This window comes from Myotis lucifugus, unplaced genomic scaffold, assembly GCF_000147115.1.
Source record: "Myotis lucifugus unplaced genomic scaffold, Myoluc2.0 scaffold_697, whole genome shotgun sequence".
Taxonomy (NCBI): Eukaryota; Metazoa; Chordata; class Mammalia; order Chiroptera; family Vespertilionidae; genus Myotis; species Myotis lucifugus.
In genome coordinates this window covers 27,886-38,901 of record NW_005871745.1, presented here as the reverse complement: position 1 = coordinate 38,901, position 11,016 = coordinate 27,886, and positions in this window count along the sequence as shown.

Here is an 11,016-nt window from a genome sequence, read left to right as displayed (position 1 = left end):
ATTCTACGGGGTTACAATCTCCTACGGTACAGGAGGTAGGCTTGGAGACCCTCTGAAACTTGAGATAGTGGTCACTAACTTTATAGTCGCGATCTCTAGTTGAGATGGTCTCGCAGCCCCTTATGCGACAGAAAAGATGTCTTGGGCTTTGGCACTGAGAGCGATGCTTCCACTCCCTGGAAAAAGATAAATGTCTTTACTCTGTAAGACTTTTTCTGCGGGGAGCATTCCACAACCATAATGAGTGTCTGAAGCTGAGGCAGACAGGGTGCTTCGGAGGAGGGAGCAAAGATCTATAACAAATTGTATGCTCCCCCATCCCTTAGTTAAACTTGCGAGAGTTTCACCTGTTGCTCCATTTCTGAGTTCCCATGTCCATTTAGGAGGAGGTCTAAGGGGATTTCCCTCTGTGCATAGGAGGAGGGTCAAGGTTATAATACACACGAAAGTCTTAACTTTAGTGGGTCTGATGGAGAGTCCTGGATTTTCCATTCCTCTCTGGTCGCCGTAAGTCGAGTGTGATGGAGCCACGTCGGGATGCCATTGACTGTCACCGTGGTGGGGGTGGTCAGGATGACTGTGCAAGGTCCTTTCCAGGTGGGAGTCAGTCCCTGGGCGGTGAATTTCTTTACCCAAAAGGTCTCCGGGTTGGAAGGGATGGACCGGATCAGAGGTTGGCAAAGGTAAGGCTTCCTGGATGCGCTTATGGATGTCTTTCTGGGCGGACTGTAAGGCCTGTAAGGACTTGAGTAAAGATTGGTTATGGATTTCAGCTTTTATTTCTTCTTGAAGTTTTTGGGAGTATTGGAGGAGGTCTCCCAAACATAATTTCATATGGGAGAACCCCACTTGGTATGGAGTGCACCTTGACCTGAGTAGGGAGAAAGGGAGTAAAGTGGCCCAATTTTCACCGGTTTCTGAGGCAAATTGGGGAGGAACTCTTTCAAGGTCCTATTCATGCGTTCTACCTGCCCAGAGCTTTGGAGCCAGTAGGCACAAAGTACTTCCAGTTAATGCTTAATGCTTTCGCTATGTCCTGTGACACCTTTGCTACAAAAGCTGGGCCACTAATCTGAACCTAGAGTTATGGGTAGGCCAAATCGGGGAATAATCTCTTGGAGTAACTTTTTAGCTACAATGGTGGCAGTTTCTATTCTAGTGTGGTAAGCTTCAACCCACACTGAGAAGGTGTCTATGAAGACAAAAAGGTACTTATACCTTGCAGCTGTGGGCTTGATTTCTGTGAAATCAACCTCCCACTGTTCTCCTGGAGAGCCTCCCCTCGCCCGGATTCCTATTGGGGGTCTTTTTCTCTGTTTGGCATTTACTTGAGCACAGGTGATGCATAGAGAAACAGCACTGTCTATTATACTGTCCAAATTGGGTATATAGTATTTATTTCTTAGAAGCCCTGTAAGCTTAGTGTGGCCTAAGTGAGTAGCCTGATGTAACTGGCTGGCTATTGTCCGACCTAGAGCCTCGGGAACCAAAAGCTGGCCATCAGGCAAGGTCCACCATCTTCCCGGGTTTTTGGAGGCCTGCTTCTGTGTTGCTAGCTTCTCCTCCTTCTCCGTGTAAGCAGGTGAGTTGGGTAAGTCAGGGTCTGGAAGAGCCACTAGAATTTGTAGAGGCCCCACTGGTTTTAGGGCAGCCTCCCAGGCCGCTTCACCGGCGGCCTGGTTCCCCCTTGCTTCTGGGGAGTCCCCTTTCTGGTGTCCCTTGCAGTGGACCAATGCCACCGCCTTTGGTAGCCAGATGGCTTCAAGAGGGCTAGAATTTCTTCCTTATTTTTGATGTCCTTCCCCGTGGAGGTCAAGAGTTCCCTTTCTTGGTAAATACTACTATGTACGTGAGCCGTTGCAAACGCGTACCTGCTATCAGTATAAATCATTACTGACTTTCCTCTTGCCCACCGGAGAGCCTGAATTAGGACAATTTACTCGGCCTTTTGGGTGGATGTTCCGCGAGTGAGTGCCTGAGACCAGATGGTTCCGTCTAAAGTAACCACTGCCACCCCTGCACACCTGATTCTTTCCTGGACAAAACTACTCCCATCAGTGAACAGTACCTCCTCCAGCGACGCCAGTGGGGTATCAGTGAGGTCTGGGCAGGCAGTCGATGACCTGTAAAGAGTCATATAGAGGCTATTCAAGGTCATCATCTGGGAGGAGGCTGGCAGGGTTGATAGCAAGAGTCTTGTGGAACCTGATGTGGGGCTGGTCGAGTAGAAGAGCCTGAAACTGGGTGATGTGCGCATTTGACATCCAGCACTCTGGTGTTTTCTGGAGTAGAGCCTGGACCACATGGGGGTGCTTAGGATTAGCTCCTGCCCTAGGGTTAGTGTGTCTGCTTCCTTGATGAGTATAGCAGCAGCTGCTACTGCCCAGAGGCAGGTGGGCCACCCAGACGCAACAGGATCAAGTCTTTTGGACAAGTAGGCTACCGGCCTTTTCCAGGGGCCGAGACTGTGAGTGAGAACCCCCTTGGCTATGCCCCTTGTCTCATGTACGTAGAGGTGGAAGGGCTTAGTCACATCCGGGAGTGCTAAAGCAGGAGCTGATGTTAGGGCAGCTTTTAATTTTTCAAAGGCTTGCTGCTCTGTCTCAGACCACACTAATTGTTGACCTCCCTCCCCCGCCTCCCGTGCTGGAGTATAAAGGCTTAGGGATCTCTGCAAACCCTGGGATCCATAGGCGACAGTATCCAACTGCCCCTAGGAACTTTCGCAGCTGTCTCTTAGTCCTGGGAGTGGGGATTCGTAGGATTGCCTCAATCTGACTGAGAGAAAGAGTCCGCTTGCCTTGACAGATGTTGTACCCTAGGTATGTAACTTTGGGGGTGCAGAGTTGAGCCTTCCTAGCCGATACTCTGTATCCTTAAGTCTGTAAGGTGTCTAAGAGACTTTCTAGCCCTCCGACATCTACATATTGTAGCAAGGTACATTTTGGATTTGTATGCCGAAAAGTGAGCAGATCTGAGCTTAAGGCTGCATCAAACAAGGTGGGGGAGATATTAAACCCCTGTGGTAGTGGGGTCCAGGTTAATTGTCCAGAAAATCCTTCCTCAGGGTCTGTCCATTCAAATGCAAAAACGGGTTGGCTTATGAGGGCTGACTGGATGCTAAAGAAGGTGTCCTTTACATCTAAGACAGTGTAAAATTTATGCTCTGGAGGGAGGAGGCTCAGGGAAATGTTGCTGGAGCTTTTCTAGGTACACAGAAGACCCTTGAGTGGGTGGTTTTTCTGGAGGCGATTTTTCCTGTAAGAGGTACTTCTCTGACAGGGGGCAAGTGAGAAGGATTCTGATAGGAAAAGAATTTTGATTAGGTGGATCCACTGTGAGGTGTGCTCCGTCTCCTTCGAAGGAGATGGTAGCCTGTAGTTTTTGAAGAAGGTCTTGTCCTAAGAGGGGGTAAGGGCACTCCGAAATAACCAGATATGAGTGAGTTACTGTATTCTTTCCAAGATCTACTGTCCTTTGTGAAGTCAATGGGCAGAGCGTTGACTTTCCCGTGGCCCCCTGGATGGAAGTTTTCTTGGTTGTTATAAGTCCCATAGGCTCGGTCAGGAAAGAACAGGTAGCACCAGTGTCTACTAGGAAACTAACAGGCTTGCCCCCTATTTACCCTGGGCTTCTGGGGGCTGAGTGGGATGGAGCCTGGGTCTCGTCAATCCTCCTCCAGATTCAGGACCCTTGGGGCCTGTGGCTGCCTCTTCCTGTCCCCGTGGGATCCATCTCAGTCAGGGCAGTCTCTCCTCCAGTGTCCTTTTTTTTTTACAATAGGCACACTGGTTTTTCCCTAACCGGGGTCTACTCCCCCGCTATTGGCTTTTTTGTGAACACTCTTTTTCCTTGCGGGATTGTTTCTTTAAAAGCCTCTACAACTGCCCTTGCTAGTCTCTTATTCTGTTTCTCCTCTGGGGTGTCTCTATTGTTGAATACCTTCTGGACGACTTCAATTAATTGAGTCCAATTCATGCCTTGGAATCCCTCTAATCTTTGAAGCTTCTTCCTTATGTCAGAGGCCGACTGGGTTACAAAAGCCACATTGATTGCCCTCTGGTTCTCTGGAGCATCTGGCTCAATAGGAGTGTAGCCCCTGTGCGCCTCACCAAGGCGCTCCAGAGAAGCCGTGGGAGATTCCTGGGGTCCTTGAGTCACTTCGGTAACTTTAGATAAATGGGTAGGTTTCCTAGCAGCTGCCTTAATGCCTAATAGGAGAACACGGTGAAAAGTGTCCAGGGAAGTCCTCCCTCCCACGGAGTTGGGATCCCACTGGGGCCTCAAGGATGGAAAAACCTCCTCAATCCGGTCCCGATTTTCCTCAAGCGACCCTCCTCCTGGGCCCAAAGCAGCCCTTCTGGCCTCCAACCGAATTCTGTCCCTCTCTTCAGTGGCGAAGAGGGTGAATAGGAGTTGCTGACAGTCATCCCATGTGGGTTGGTGGGTATGAAAGACAGACTCCAGTAGGCTGATGAGAGCCTGAGGATTTTCAGAAAATGGGGGGTTTTGGGTTTTCTAATTATAAAGGTCACTCATGGAGAAGGGGGCATAAATCAAGAAGGGGTGCCCTCCTAAATTCCCCTCCGTAGGGGGTGCCTTCCTTAGGGATAAGAGAGATCCCTTCGGAAGTGGGTCTCAGGCACTGCCCTCCCTTGCCTGGGTAATGCTCCAAGTGGCAGGGGTGAGAATGAAAGGGACCGCTCCCCCTGTGTCGGAGCCTGGGAATCCCCCTCCTTTGCTTGGGTGCAGCTCCAAGTGATGGGGGTGAGAATGAAGAAGGCTTCTCCCCCTGTGTTGGAACCTGGGAATCCCCTTCTCTTTGTGATGGGGGAAGTTGTGTCTCCCCTTCGGGCAGAGGGTGTAGGACACAAGGATTATAAGGTGGAGGGAGGTCTGACTCCTCTGGTGTTGGGGGGAAGAACTGGAGGCTTGGAAGGCGTCCCCCCTCCAGCACTTTCCTTGGGGCCTGTGCTTCCCTCCACAGCACTCTCCCGGGAGCCGTCGTTTCCCCTCCCAGAATTCCCCTTGGGGCTGGCTACTAATATTCGGACCCAATATGAAGAGCACAATGCTTTAACCACGGTGGGGGATTCTGAACTAAATTTAACCATTTATCTATGTAGGGAAATTGGTCCGGATTCCCGGGATCCCCTGTGACTATGTTCCAGACAGTTTTCACAAGCCCGGGGCAGAAACCCGTGTTTGGCCAGCCCGCCCTGCACCCTGGCCCTGCGTTTAGGCCACTCTAACTCTCATAAAGTCCTCAGCCTTCCCTTTGAGAACTTTATGCCAAATACATCTTCTGAGAACCCTTCTTTGAAATGAGTCAGCATACACCCTAGGGGCATCTTAGCTCTGCTGGGTCCCCCTCCCATTGTGAAACAGAGGGAGACAATCCCCACAACAAGAAGAAAGAGAAAAAAAAGGAACTTCAGAGACAACCAAAGAGCACCGCAGTAAAAGTCCTCCTTCCCAAAGGCTGGGGAGTGACCTGCAGAGAAAAAAATGACTTTTAGTTGGGCAGAAAAAGAATGCAGAGCAGGAGGAATGTTTGCTGGGAGATTTCTGGTGGACTGAACTCCCGGAGGGTCCCTTGAAAGAAGAGGTCCTCAATCCAGTCACAGATACCTTCGGGGTAAGCGAAGAAGGAAAGAACCAGGTTATGTCCTCCAGGATGTCTCTAGCAAACAACTGAAAATGTCGAGACGCCCAAACAGGATACCTGGGGTAAACGGGGTCCATAAACAGATAGTTATGCTGAAACAAACAGACAAACAAACAAAGGAAGGGGTGAGTGATTTACTTTCATAGATCTACTCAAATGCCCACACAGACAATGGATAGGAGAATGCGCACCCACTCCTTCCGCATTCACTCTTTTCAGCCGACATTTACTCAGAAGTTAAACGGTTAACCGAATTTCTGCCTAACTCCCCTAATAGAAACAGGTGCAGGGGCTAACAGAAACAGACATGGGCGCCCTTGCTGAACCCACGCCCCAAGAACAGGATTCTGAACCGACGTCTTGGTTAGAACCTAGCAGAGGTGTTACAACTGCGTCCAGTCCTCCTCCGGTAGCAAGATGACTAGTCACTAAGCAAACAAGCAGGAAAATGAGCCCAAATTCACTTAATCAAATTTGCTTACCTCCAGAGGATTTTTTGATGGCTCAGAATAAAAGTAGAGGCATGTCAGGTGTCCTCCGGTTGGCTGCCAGAACCACTAAGGAGTGTCTCTGGGGTCCTGGAAGATTCTCAGGTGGCACCTCCCCTGGGGACCTCCCAAAGGCTGGCAGCCAGGTGGGGGGAGCTTGTCTACCAAAGAGGGCCTAGCATCAATAGGCACAAATCTCGCTGGGGCCTCCAGATGTTATATTGAAATTCAGTGAGTCCAATAGAAAATGCCACAACAAGAAGGTCGAATTTTGGAGCTTTTATTTCAATGCTGATGGCGACCATGAAGGGCTATTGCCACTCCAAAACTGGTGGTCCTGAAATGAAGTTAGGGGTAAGCTTATAAAGGCAAAAAGAGAAAAACTCTAGGACTGGTGCCGTGAGACCCTATCTTAAGGCCTGGCCTGGCACCAGCCCTAACAATTCCTTCTGGGAGCATCATAGTTTATTGCCTTCCCAAGGTGGTAACAATGCTTAAGCAAACAGGTCCTGCAAGATAGATGATTTAAGAGGGAGCAGTGTCCAGACCATAGACTGATAAGGACGTACACCAGATTTCCATCACAGGCCCAAATTTTCAGTCCCCACCCCCCTTCACTTTCCCATTATTCAAGCAAGCATATTTACAGATGCTAGAAATAGCATAGTTACTTATCTGGTTTAGTTATATCCTGGAATTAACAGGTCAATGTATCATTTGTGCCTGAGAGGCAGTCCTAACAAAGTTTATGGAATGAAAAGGAATGCCTACCGTTCAGGTAGAGGGCAAGGGGATGAAAGGAGTCAGTTCTTTCAAGGTCCATTTTGCACTAAGATCTGGAAACAGCCCAACGGCCCATCAGTAGACGAGTGGATAAAAAGCTGTGGTACATCTACACCATGGAATACTATGCAGCAGTAAAAGAGAAGGATCTCTTACCTTATGAGACAGCATGGAGGGACCTGGAGAGTATCATGCTGAGTGAAATAAGGCAGTCAGAGAAAGACAAGTATCCCAAGATCTCACTCCGACGTGGAATCTAAGTAACAAAATAAACTGATGAACGGAGTGGATCCAGAGACATGGGAGCATGGAGCAGAGTGTGGAATCTCAGAGGGAAGGTGGGGGATGGAGGGTGGGTGGGGCTAATCAACCAAAGACCCTGAATGCATATGTGCAGGACCAGAGGAGACACACATATCACAGCTTTGGGGATATTAAAGTGTGGAAACACATGTGCATCACAGATGAAATACAGCCAGAGTCCAGATGGGCAGCCTCCCTCTCTGAGCCAGGGTCCCCTGGCCCACACCTTCCCTTAGGAAGGAAGGATGAGGGTTCACCAGGACACACAGGCCTCCACTCACACTCGTGCCAGGGTGTCTGTGTGAGCAGAGGAGAGGGTGCTGTCACCAGAGGACTGGGGGAGCGGAGAAGGGGGTTCTGTCAGTAGAACATGGAAAGCCACCACCACCCACAGAGCCTGCAGGTAACAAAGCCACAGCCCAGCCCTGCTGTCAGCCCCTGGCCACTGATCTGGGTCACAAAGGCCTGGGAGTGGAGGGCCTGTACTAACCCCTCCCCATTCCTCAGCTCCCTGTGTTCAGAGATGGACTCACCAAGGAATGGAGGGGGAGAGGGAGAGAGGAAGAAGGTGTGGAGGGTCCTGACACCTGGAGCTGTCAGCACCCAGACAGGGAGGTGGGTGATGTGGGAGGGGCCATGAGGCCCAGGGCCCAGGAGAACCCAAGGGAGGAGCATGGCTGCAGCCCAGGAACTTAGGGAGCCCGTGGGGGAGGGGAGCTGGGCATCTGTGCCAGGGCTGCCATAGACCCCTTCACCCTCCCAGCAGGGGGAGTGCAGACCACTGACAGCTCCCAGGTGAGCCCCTTTACCTTTGAGTGCTCTTGGCTGAAGGGAACCTCCTCTCTCAAGGTCACCCCATTTATGTGCAGCTTGCATCCAGTGACCGGGAAGTGAACAGCATAAAAGACACTCCCGTCCCCCCCAGAGGACCTGTTGAAGGGGCTGTGGATGGAGCCCAGGCAGATGACACAGCTGTCCGGGACCCACATTTACTGGGCAGTGCAGGTCCCCTTCCGATGTGCAGAGGAAAGCACATCTGAACTCCAGAAAAGGCCGGGTTGGCCCCTGTAGGTCTGTATCTGACTGCATATATGCAAACATGAATGCACATTACATATCCATGTGTGTGCACGGAGGTCTGAGAAGGCTTATGTGACATGTGGTTATGAGCGTGCATGGATGAGTGTGCATGGAGGCGTGAGTGTGTGCATACAGGCCCGCATGTTCACCAGTGAGGCTGTGTGAGGGTTCAGACAACTCATGGAGGCAACTCCCCCTGTGCCCTCTCCCTCACCAGCTCCAGGCTCTACCTGGGCTCTGATCCTCTCCTAAGCATTTAAAACAGCTCCTTCCCCTTACATCTCAGCCTCTTCCAGGAAGCCTTCCTTGGTGAAGCCAACACAAATTCTACGTGTTCAATTTAAAAAATATATATTTTTATTGATTTCAGAGAGAAGGGTGAGGGAGAGATAGAAAGTTCAATGATGAGAGAGAATCACTGGCTGCCTCCTGCACGCCCCACACAGGGATTAAACCTTTGCTGGAATCAAACCCAAGACCCTCCAGTCTGCAGGCTGGTGCTCTATCCACTGAGCAAAACCAGCCAGGGCCCAGCCACTCTCTCTGTCCTGGTGTGTTCTCACCAATGACTTACGTGTTCGCTGGCTCTCTGTTTCTTTTGTCCCCATCAGACGGGAGCTTCCTGGGGGTGGGGTTGTCCCAACAGGAGACTGGGAGGTGCCCAAGCATGGAAACTGCTTCTAGGCCCACAGGGGACTGGACTCCTCCTGACTGTGTCTCCCAGACTGAGCTCCAGAAGCCTGGAAGGGGTGGGAGCCAGGGACCACATCCCTGCACCAGCCCCTTCCTGGCTCCTGATGACCTGGGGGAGTCACACCGAGCGAGCTGTGGGCCTGGGTGGGAACCTGGGTCTCCGTCCTGACTTGTGTGACTTGGGAGGCTCTGGGCTTCTGGGCTCAGGTGCCTCCTCCGCATGTGAGGGGTTCGGAGGCGGCCTAGGGCCCTTGGCCTGCACAGCTCTGTTGGCGCCCAGTCTCCTAGGTCCTGTGCAGCTCCTTTCTTCCTACTTCCTGCCCTTGAAGCCTGTGAGGCAGATGATTTCACTCCATATTTAATTGAGGAACATTTTACGAAGAAATGTGGGCAGAGGTGAGCTAAGGTGCTCAGCAGACAGCGAGGGTTGAACACACAGGGACAGGGAGGGATGGAGCTCAGGTTCTGCAGTCAACACTGGGGCCTCCACGTCCAGGGCGGGAGGAACCAGCAGGGAGGAGCTGCTGAGGGTCAGGAGCCAGGCCCCAGCCAGAGCCCGAGGCAGCTCTCCTTGTGGAGTGAGAGCCCAGCAGGAAACCTCTTCAGGCTGCCAAGGGGCCAGACAGAAGGTTCTCTCTTGCTCATGTTGCCATGGCCACCTCAGCTCAGGAGTCCTGCAGACAGAGGACAGTGCTGCTCCCAGGCCCAGCCAGCAGGGGCGCTGCCCTCCCAGGCCTCCTGCTGTGGCTCCCATGTGAGAAGAAAGGCTCTGAGGCCACAGGAGCCACAGCTGCTTTAGAGCTGCCTCTCACCAGGCGGGAGGAGACCCTGCAGTGTAAGCAGCTGCCAGAGCCACACCCAGGCTCCCCGATATCTGTCCCCTGGCTTGTCCCCTGCACCTTCTGTTCTAGGGAAACCGAATGGGCCCTGAAAGAGGATTAGAGAGCGTTACCTGCGGGCTGAAGTCCAGAGTGTCCTGGGAAGAGAAGGAAGATGCCACTTAAAAGGTATGAAGGTAAGTGTGACCCCAAACACAGGGTCCCCACCCAGGCCACCTGAGCTTCTCTAGCAGCACCCCCACCCGCTGACACCAGAGCAGAGACCAGAGCAGAAGCTGAGAACAGTGGCCCCGAAGCTGTCACATCCTGTGTCATTAGTGACCACAGGGCCTGCTCCTCCATGTGCCCCAGGTTCTGCACACAAATCCCCGTGCGTGTTAACCCCTCTCTAACTCCACAGCCATGACTCCTCATGTCTCCACCCTAAGAACTGGGAGCTGGTTATTTCTGCATTTCCAGGAAACGTGAGACCGACAGGGAAAGAGAGGCTTCTAGGGCGTTGCCATAACCAGAGCTCACCCAGCAAAGCCCCAGTTCTCTCCACGGTCTCGGGACCTCGGCTGCTAGCAGGCACCTTACGTTTCTGAGCCCTGAAGTAGATGAGCAGCCCCGCCCCGAGGAAGAGCAGCCCCAGCACGAAGCCTCCGGCTCCACTCAGCACCTTGCTCTGTGCGGATCCAGACCGGGCCCCTGAGAGAAGAAGCTGGTTTCAGTGGGTTTTGGCACAAAGCAACTTCTCTAATGGAGACCCTGGGATTGAGAACTGGGGGAGGGGGGTAGGAGGGAGCTGTCCTAGAAGAAGCAGAACAACATCTATTTCCACAAATGAGACTGAGGTCACACTGAGCAGGTACAAGGCCCAGGCACTGGCCTCAGGTCCCCTCACTCCCGACCCAAGGCCACTGCTTCGGCCTCTGAGGCCGCGGAGCCCAGGGCTTGTGACCTCCAGGACTTGGCCCGGGTGACAGAGCCACCGAAGGCAGAGCAGATGGGCTCTCCCGTGGCAGAAATGTCGCCATGCTGTGGAGGCCGTGCCTCTTCCCAGATCACAGGGGGCAGCTCAGCACAGGCAGAAGCACCCGCCCAGATGACAGGGGATGGTGCCCAGGGCCAAGGGACACCATGATGGGGAGAATGTGGGGAATTCAAAGCAGGGCAGGCA